Source organism: Pinus tabuliformis, chromosome X, assembly GCF_031772625.1.
Source record: "Pinus tabuliformis cultivar Carrire ecotype Pingquan chromosome X, CPIR1, whole genome shotgun sequence".
NCBI classification, from domain to species: domain Eukaryota; kingdom Viridiplantae; phylum Streptophyta; class Pinopsida; order Pinales; family Pinaceae; genus Pinus; species Pinus tabuliformis.
The window spans coordinates 985405520-985416514 of record NC_142308.1 but is presented as its reverse complement, the minus strand read 5'-3'; the positions used below and the strand labels follow the sequence as shown (position 1 = coordinate 985416514).

At 34.5% G+C, this 10995-nt stretch overlaps 1 pseudogene; it reads right to left on the bottom strand.

Moving 5' to 3' along the window:
- Nucleotides 1-8540: 8540 nt before the first annotated feature.
- Nucleotides 8541-9895, bottom strand: LOC149143028 (E3 ubiquitin-protein ligase RING1-like; annotated as a pseudogene).
- Nucleotides 9896-10995: the final 1100 nt, after the last annotated feature.

Below are 10995 nucleotides of genomic sequence, written 5' to 3'. Positions count from 1 at the left end.
GAACAAAGTTTTGATATAGGTGACTAGTTATTTCTATGGCTACAACCATATAAAAAAATGTCCCTCGAGTAAGCTAAGAAGGATAATAAATTATCACCAAAGTCTTATGTTACGTACAAGGTGTTGCAAAATATTGGTATTATGGCATACAAATTGGATCTTCCTGCAGCTTCCCGAGTGCACCCAGTTTTCCATGTTTCATGCTTAAAGGAGGTGATTGGTGACAAGCTACCAGTTCAAACAATATTTTTAGATCTTTTTGAGGAAGGAAAAATCATATTGGAACCTGAAGTAGTCACAGAGACAAGAACTCGACAATTGCGAAATCAATCAATTTCGGAGTATCTTGTGAAGTGTAAAAACTTACACGCTCAAGATTCCACATGGGAGGATTAAAATTTTATACAGAAGCATCCAGAACTACTCAAGCATTGAGGACAACACTTTTTTTAAGGAGAGGGGCATTTTAGGTCCACATAATACTAGTGATTCCCCCATTACTATTGTCATTGTAGCCCTTATTGTTATTGTGGTGCCCCTATTGTCCCCATATTGTTATTATTGTGCCCCATAGAAGCCCACTATTGTTATTTTTGTTTCCTTATATTATTATTGTTATGTCAGCTTTAATTATATTGTGACCCCTTAGACTCCTATATATAGAAAGGAGGTTTTTTCATTTGTATCATCCAAGAATTGTTCATTTGTGTAATCTAAAGGAGGTTGTCCCCTCAAAGAGACTGATTTCTAAGGCGTTGATATTTATTTTCTATCTTTTTGTGAGCTGGTCCCATAACATAAAAACATTCAAATTTATAATGGTTTTATATTTAGTCTATATATAATTTTGGCGATATTTAAGGTAAAATAATTTTATACAATAAAATTTGGGCGAATCATCATTAGAAACAATGGAAATTTACGAATCTCTTTTTTGGAAAAAGAATGGAAAATTAGCCCACTTGTGAATATTAGCCCCTAAAATTTCCCATGATCCTTTTGTAAGAAATCAAAACTAAATCACCACTATCACTCTAAAATAAGTTGATAATGACATTGTTTTCTACCCAAGGAGGTCATATCCCATTATCTATATTGGCCTGGTATCATTCACACATCTCCTTAGAGATGTTCATTCACTATCAATATATATTCACATTCATGGTCCTAATTTAGATAAAATGTATAATTATATAGTTTTACTCATTGAAGATGGATATTTATCATGTTGCAAATCTAGATAAAGAATCCACAATAGTAAGTTCCTCCTACTTAAAATTCAACTATCTATTAGTAAACATGAATATCTATGATAGGATACACTTCACAATAAAAACATATCTTGATATGGAATGTAATTATGTTTAAATAGTAATATTTAAGAGGTCTTAAATGAAGACTCACTCTAAAGATCATTAACACTCATGCAACTCCATCTTTTTATCGTGTTGAAGGAACCTTCAATTTTGTCATGTAATCCCAACCTTATATTTTTAGCTAAAGCATAAGCAAGCATGGTGAGATTCTATTGAGAAGAAAAAAAATACCATAGGATGGCAACAAAGCTATTCAATATTATATGAATATTTTCTAGTTATTTCCTTGAGAGTTCAAGCTAAATACAATGGAAATATGTTTTTGTTTGTCATGAGTTTATTAGCTTCTAACTAGTTTTTGGGTGTTCCTATTTTAAGGGTTACTTTCCATTATGATATTTGTTTAAGGAAATTCATATAACGTATGGAAAGAGTTAAATGGAATACCACCATAGAAAGTTGAACCAAATAATCACCAAGCTCAATTTGAGGCTATGCAAGTAGCAAGGAACTGAAATAGTTGATTTCCCAAAGGCATCAAGCAAGAAATACCTAGCATGGAGAAGGGAATTAGGACTAAGAGGAGGGAGACACCCACCTTTGAGATATCTAGTTTGAGTTCCAGACTCCTATTCTAGAGACACACAAGTTTTTTGAATGATAGAAGTGTATATTATTAACAAAGCCATCATTGTATAGGTTGTAGAAGAAAATGGTTAGAAATAGTAGGCCATCATCAAGGACTTGAACTTGCTATATAAGAAATTTGATGTAGTATGCAAGACTGTTTAATTTGGAAATAGTTGTTGGCTTATTGGGGGTTGACCCATGTTTAGAGTTATTAGTGCCACCCAACAAAATCCTAACTATTGGCCCTTTCGGAAAAAACCTGCGTAGTGCAGGTTGCATTCTCATCGGAAGAAGTATTGGGGGATGCTAAAACCATTTTTCTACATCCAAATGCCTGTGTGATGGTCTTCCTAAGGATATTATAGCTTAGATCTTCCTTCATGCAGATCTATTCCTTCCAACTGCCAACCACTGCAACTCTATCGAAATGACCTTCAGGCCTTCATGAAGGTACACGATTTTGCTTAACGTGCATAAAAGATACAGATTCACTACTGTCATGTAATAAACTATAAAGTCTAAAGCCCTTATGACCTAGATATGTCATCACACAGATCTACCCTTTCTAAATAGTTATCTAAAGCAGATCTATCTAATGACTTCCTGATCTTCATGAATGAGGTTATTTATACTTATAATGCCTAAACATTACAAATTGATCTATTTAATGTAGAAATTAATCATTAATTCACAAAAATAGATCATAGAGCGAAGATACATAAACTTAATAGAAGTAAATAAACAAGGCACATGTGCACAGATTCGGCTCAAAATAGTCTTTATTGAGATGTAAACATTCAGATACAGACTTCCTATCACTGTGCACCCACCTGCAGGGGGTCACACACTTAGCTGCGGAATTACCAAGGTCTCTGTGAACTCAGTTGCAGGAGCCTTCCCATTTCACCTAAGTAAATGAAACAAAATCTTCCTGCCTTAGCCCCTTGCCCTTACAATAATTCTTCACAAAAATTTATCCTCTTAGACTCGCTATGACTCAAATATATATAATATTTTCATTACAATACCATGGTCTACAGACCATGAGCGGCTCTCAAAACCATCCTATCACCTACCCATACAAGGGACTAATTCCCCTTTGACTCTTAATTACCTTTGCGTTCCGCTTCCACATTTCACAGAGATTTTACATTCTTTAACAAAAATATTACAGAAATTGACTTTACTAAAACAATTGACCCCAGGGATCCCATCCCAACAATAGTGGTTCCAGGCAGAGCAATAGACCAACAAGCTCTAGTTGTAGCCAAGGAACAAACTCATACATTAGAGGGAACCTCATCCAACCCCATCAAGTTGTATGAAAAGGTGAAGCCTTGGTTGAGATCCAAAAAGGGTAGCTCCATTTCAAGTCTTCTGAATACCCTGTCAAAAGAATACATAACACACTAATGTTGGGTATCATATACCCTATAAGTGCTTCTCTTAACTAAAATTGGCTTCTATTGATAAAAAATATTTCATGAGCATGCCCAAGTTTCTCGGTCTCATCCTGAGCTCTCTGATACAGATATTCATTAGAGGAATTTTGAGGTCTAAAATGGGCCTCCTAAGGAAATTATAAAATGATAGTGGAAATAATAAAATTAGATTAGATTACATCAACAAATTTTAGAGGGAAAACAGAAAAATCTAATTTTTCAACTGCTATTTTCAACTTATCTCCCTATTCATTTACTCAAATTTCTAGAGGAAACCCTCGTTGGATGAAAAGTTTGATTCCTCATACAAGGAGTACCCATTTTGCATACTTTAGATGGACCCATACTACATGAAAAAACAGAAATACGTGAAAAACATGATTGTAATCACGTTTTTTCATTTATTTATCATTTTTTGTGTAGAAGGGTCCATCAAAAGTATGCAACATGGGAACTCGTTAGATGTGGAATTAAATTTTACATCCAATGACTACTCCCACTTGAAATTTGATCAAAACCATAGGGACATAAGTTCAAAATACGAGTTGAAAAAGTAGTTTTATTATTTTATTATGTTTAATCTTTCTACTTTTTTACTCCAAAAATGATGAATCATCCCCTATGGTTAACATCATCATCATGAATCTTGTTGGTTCTTAGAAAGGTTATTTTGGTTGTACATTTTTCTTAGGAGGCCCATTTTAGACCTCCAAATTCCCCTAATGATTTGGTCTCCAGTCTCACAGATTCCAAATATCTTATTTCTTTAATACAATTTTAGGAGACAAAGTTAGTAGATCAAGAAACAATTTGATGCCCTATTGTGCAAAAATAACCTATAAAGGAACTAGAATAAGATATATGCGTGGAAAATCACGCTATTTCTTTGTTCTAGGTGATTCTTTGTTGGTCAGTTTTTTCAACAAATGAAAAAATTAGGAAACAAACCTCACATTTAAAAAAGAACCATTATTTCTAGATACACAAGATATTTTAATGAGATTTGGAATTTTGTTCCTTAGGTGCAACTCACTAGGGGAGAATCCAATTACAACCCTCTAGAGGAAACTCACATAACTTTACATATTTTCTCTAATTTATAGAACTTAAGAGCTTCCTCACTTTCGAGATCAAGTATATCTCTCATCAACTCTTTGCTGATGGTACAATTCTCCTTGGAAAAATTTTACAAACAAATGCTAAATGTTGTCCTTATACCAACAAGATGGAGTTGACTCATAAATAATGCCACTATCTATTCCTGAAACCATTTATGTTGCTAGGAGAGAACCTTGCAAATTTAGGAGATCCATTTTAATAAGGCTCCAAGGGATTTCAAATCTCTAGGAATTCCTATCTAAAAAAAGTTAAAAATAACTCAGAAGAAATAGTAGAGAAAAAAAGAGTCAAGGACTCAACCCTTAAAAAGAGATGGCTATACCAGGGAAGGATTCTCCATCTCTTGAATGCATCTTTAAGTGCATGCCTTATCTTCTGTTGGACAATTCATGTACTTCTATACATGTCCTTTAAGAGATAGGATAGGTTATCATAGAAGATGCCCATTTTAAACTGGTTTGGAATTTAATAGGAGGAAATAGTAATCCATCATTTAACAACAAATAAGAATGTTTGGGAGTATAATGGATGATCCAGTATCTAACTATAAATCAGGGTAAAGACTTGTGTTCTATTGGAGTTGCAGTTAGGAAGAATGTACATGAAATTCTGACTTCCCCAAACGCCACAAGATGTGTTGAAGTGTAGTTCCATATAAGATCTTTCATACACACATTATAATTCTAAGTGAGTCCCTCGAATATAAATTTTGTAGAAAAATTCTTACCTGAATAGATATTTATGTTAAAGGCTTTGATTTCAATGTTTCATACTATGAGATTCCATATTGCTATATATATATATATATATACATATTCTAATTGATATTGAAAGATAGTCTTAATCATGCTTAGAATTGTTGTGTGAGACCATCTAAGTAGTAGAGGTGTTTACATTGAATTCATGATATTAGAAAGTTTACCCCACCTAGATTCTGAACTAAAATCAAAGAATTATCACCATTCTGTTGCTATCATTTTCTATTGTCATTTCTCATGCCTGAATTAAATTGCCACATTAAGAAAAATATGGTTTTTTGATTTTAATTTTATGTGCTTAATTTTTTTGCAAAAAGAGATGAATTGATCTAATGACATGTAAAATTTTCATAAAAATTACCTTAAAATCCCTTAACAGTAGAGAATTAGAATCATTCATTGAAAAATAACTTTATTTGTTGATCATAATTGCAACCTATTCATTGTATTAGTAGTAGTCCACAATGACGAAAACTAAGTTGACGAATAAAACTTCCCAAGTTGTAAATAATTTTCATCATGGGAACCTGAAAATATTTGAACTGGTCCTTATTCAACGCTTTACATGGAATTGTTGAATGACCTGGAAATCATAGCTTTAAAAAAGCTGAACTCTATCTAGCTGGAGTTGTGTGATATAAGTTACAAAACATCAATCCAAGTCTCCCTCTATTTCTTCAGGCATAAGAGTACTACCATCATTCTTTGCCCCTACAGTAGCTAAGTTGTTCCCATGAACATCGTTTCCCTAGTATGTTCTTCTAGAAACATCATGTCCACTGTTTGTAGGATCGAAGCTTGTTTCAACTTAAGCTTGTTGAGTTGATAAAAAGGAAGTCATGAATGATCCCACAAGAGAGACCTCAATGTTCCTGCTTGTCCCTCTACCACTACCATTGATATCCAAGTATTATCATCGATGGTTATTTTGAAAATCCATTGGGTTCTCCAAGAGATAGTGACTATGGCTCATTTGTAGCATCCATGTTGGGAGTGTTATGTCTCATTATTGATTCTATTCGGGTGCCACCTCATCCAATTATTTTCCTTTTCAATGGTACAAAAGAGATTTTCTATTGGCATCTCATGGATTTATGAAGACACGTTAATGGATGGAAACAATCAGAGATTTTATACATGTGGAAGAATTTGGCACATGATTACTTGATTTAGTTTGTCAATCCAATCCTGGATCATGGGCTTCTTTAGTCTACACCAAGTGAACAGTTTATGACTCACAATGCAGCACAATATATTTTTCCTATGATTACTGGAGATACATATTATCAAATATTTGTTGAGGATTATGGAGATATCATAATATTAGATATTATATTCATCATTGGAGGTTATTTCTATCAATGACAAGCCAAATAAAAGTTTTTCTAGAAGCATACAAGTTTGAGGGGATAACTTAATTAGCTTATTGAAAGCACTTCCAAGTTCCTTCTAGTTAAGAAATGCTTCAGAAAAAGTTGATATCATGGTTCTAGAAAATAAAACCCAATAGGATTAACCAATTTTCTTCAACTATCTTTCATGGTTTATGGTTATTTATTCAAAGAAAATAGCCATGATATTACATGTTTTTCCTATGATCTTTATTCTTCTTGCTCTTGTATTTTCCATGTCTTCCAATTTCATGTGTCTCTTCTAGCTCACATGTATTTGGTGTATCTTTAAAGGTATGGTGTTGCATGTAGTGGGGTGAATTTTAGCAGTAATTGTACTTTCAGTGTTTTCTTTATTGAGATTTATAGTGTCAAATTTATTTATGAAATAGTATGCACATTCTTGGCAAGAAATGCTTATGTTTGTTCGAAGTGCTCTTGTTGGCTTATCATTGCCAAATGAAATTTGGAGAGACTCATTAACTAATAATATGCCTAAAATTGATAAGGATTCTAAAGAGGAATGGGAGAGCCATTGTGGAGCAAACACCTTTTATGCTACAATTACTTGTCTACTTGTATACTGGACTTGGTAGAAGGATTTTGAAATTTGGTGGGAAGTAATTTTTGTTTTAACATGATGATCTTTCACGATATCTAACAAATTCTCTGGTCGACTTTTTCTTAGGTCACTCATGGATTACATTTTCCACTATTTTTTCCTATTGCATTTTCTCTCTACTTTGCTGGAGTTCATTTCCAATTTATGATTGAAAGTATGGGAATGTTTGTTCTGTCCCAGAACCCTATGGATATCTTGTTTTAGCTATTATTGTTCTCTATATGACTACAATTATCGTTGGGTGGTGTTATTGTCTATTGATCCCAATTGTAGGGAGTTGGCTATCAAATCTTGTACCACTATTGTTGATTGTACACTCGGTTGATCCCTACTGTGGGGAGTTGGTTAAAAATATTGTACCACTATAGTTTCTTGTACAATTGAGTGTTGTTGTAATTCCATTATCTTCTCAATTTTTCCCATATAGTGTTGTTGCTCCAAAGAGGCTTGTTTTTCAACACATGTTCCAAACTATAGGGAACAACTTCTTACATTATTCGTATGATTTGGGAATTATATATGCTAATACATTGCTTTCCATATTGAAAAATGACCGTACATTATCTAATTTTGAGGAGAATAAACTTGGTGGGACTACAAAAACATTAGCCTTTGCTAATTTCAGTGAGGAACTAGTGGTTATAACTGGTGGGCCCATTGATGGTAAAGTTATAGGGTTGACAATGGATCCAATCTATCAATAACAACTAGGGAAATGGTTAGCTACAATAATATTCTTTCTAGAATAGAAGTTTGGTTGCCCTTAGGATGGGAAGGATGTTTGGCATAATGGATTTTATACATCACCTTAGGAGGGGATGATTTCCCCCTTGAATTTTGAGTTCATAACTTACAGGATTTATAATTTAATTCTATAAGGTGGGTACAATATTAGGTTGCAGAGAAATGAAACAAATATTGGGATGAAGTTTTAAGGTAATAGAAATATTAGTATCCCAATGTGGTCTTGGGATCTGAGGATTTTTATGAGGGATGGTTTCAATCATAGTGGATTGCTTTGTGGTATGGAAGAGTGTGACAATGATGCTAGGTTCAATTGTGTTGGAGCATTCTACAAGCATATTTGAGATTCTGGTATTGATATGCAGGTTCTAGATTTCTTGAGGGAAAACAATATTGAGAAGGGAGGACTGTAATGTCCCTTTCAAAATGATTACTTATGGTTGAATGACCTGAAAATCATACCTTTAAAAAAGTTGAACTCTAGCTAGCCGTAAGTACATGATATAAGTTATGTACCATCAGTGCAAGTCTCCCTCTCTTTCTTCGAACACAAGAGTATCATCATCATCCTCTACCCTTGTGGTAGCTAAGTTGTTTCCCTAAACATCATTTCCCTCATATGGTCTGCTAGAAATAATCTCTCCATTGTTTGCATGACCAAATCTTATTTCAGCTTGAACTTGCTGAGTTGTTGAAAAGGAATCCTTAAATAGCCCTACAAAAGAGATCTTGTAGTTCCTCCTTATGCCCCTACCACTACCATTAACATTAGCTTCTTAGTGGAAAGGAAATATAACAATGAAACCACCACCAAAACCTTCTTTTTGTATTGTGGGAAATACTTCTAGTACCAACCATGGTATTTCTAGAGATCATTTCAGTCCTGAAAGATTCATTATGACTGTTATTTGATGTTCCCAAAATACCTTGTGAAGAAAACCCATCAAGATTTCCACCTTTCCCATCTGATGTGCCACCAAAATTCTAAACCCAAGGAGATCTTTGCCCATAGAAGAGAGCCTGCTCATACTCCACGTCATCTGTGGGCATATCATATTGAAAAATTGGACATGAATTACATTGTTCAAGCCACGAGAAAATGTAAACAAAATGGTACATGTGTTTACAAGGCATTTGCCTTACTTTGGTGTCCACATCAAATTCATCCTTGCATACTGCACACTGTGTAGAATCTGTAACAAGAAGGTCTTAGGTAATTTTAATGGTGGGCATTGTTCCTATGGAAGCTTTGTAGGTGGGAGGTGTACCATACCTATTGGGGTCATTTTCTGCTAGTTGCTGTATAAGTTGATCCAAACCATGCCCAAGGAAATAATCCCCAAAGTTACTAGGTAATCTAGTTGGTCATGCCCCTGTGATGTCATCAAGAAATAATTCCACATTCCCCCACCCAAACCCATCAAATTTTGCATCATTTGACCATGAGTAAACATCATAGGATTGAACCCACTAGGATCCATCCAAATTCATACCCTTCCTCCTCTCCCTCTCCACTCCTCATCATTGGTATTACTATTGTTGTTGTTGTCATCATCATTCCCATGTTGGAAGAAAGTAGCAAGGGATTCCATCATTTGGGTTATGCCATGATCAATTGTAAGAGTTGTAGAATGATCCATTGTAGGATTTGGACCAGCTTTCCAAGGTTGGTATCACAATCCCCCTTGATCCTACCCCTGCCCTTACCTAGGTGTATATGGGTGGTACCTAACATTTGGTGCTGGTCTCTCTATTTCCTCGAAAATTCATGCTTTGCAATGGGGGAAAGGAGGCCCTGCTCCCACGCATCAATTCTGATACTCTGTTGGCATTGATGACACCAGTAACTCTGCCCTTCTCTTCTAAATGACATCCTTATCTTTATCCCACCCAATTCCTCCCTTCCTCCTCCTCCTTATGTTGCTCAGAGCATGAAATCCAATAACATCTGCCTGTTGGTGATAGGTGTCATCATGATTCTAGCAAAATGATACGCATCAAAATTATTTATTTAGCCTACCACAAATGGACCGAATGCACCCTGATACCTAGAATCTCAAGTCTGATTGTATCTATTCCCATATGATCTACTTGTGGAGAAGAAAAACCATTGCTGGACTTTCCACCTGAATGCAAGACTTCTCCACTTTAATTAGCAACAACAATAATAATAAAAATCATTTTCTTTATTCCCTTGATAAGTACATTACATGTTGACTCAAATACATTAAATGAAGACTAAACCTAGTTACATTTTCTAATATCATGGTGTTTACCCACATACTGTAGTTTTTTGCACCTGAAAGTTTTTTTGTCAAAGCATTTGACAAGCCATGGATAAGGTATGATGCCATTTGCACACAAATTTCACAAGTTCAATCTTGTCAATTGAATTCAACACCAATTTAACTTTTCTTTGTTACCAAAGGTTAGTTTTCTATAGAGACATAAGTGATAAAAGAATAGAAAACTATAATAAAATTCAATCAATCAAAAGAATACATAACACACTAATGATGGGCGTTATATACCCTACAAGAACTTCGCTTAACCTAACTTAGATTCTATTGATGAAAACTATTTCCTCAGCATGCCCAACTTTCTCGATCACATCCTTAGCTCTCTAACATAGATCTTCTTTGGCATCCAATCTCACAAATTCCAAATATATTATTTCTCCAATACAATTTAGGGAGATAAGGTTAGCAGGTCAAGAAAAAGTTTGATGCCTGATTGTGCAAGAATAACCTATAAAGGAACTAGAATAAGAAAGACGAGTGGAAAATCATGTTAGTTCTTTATGCGAGGTGATTCTTTGTTGATCATTTTTCTCAAAAAAAAAAAAAAAAAACTCATATTTCAATAAGAATCATTGTTTCTACATAGGCAAGATATTTGAATGATATTTGGCATTTTGGTCCTTAGGTGCAACCCGTTAGGGGAGAGTCCAATTACAAACCTCTAGAGGAGACT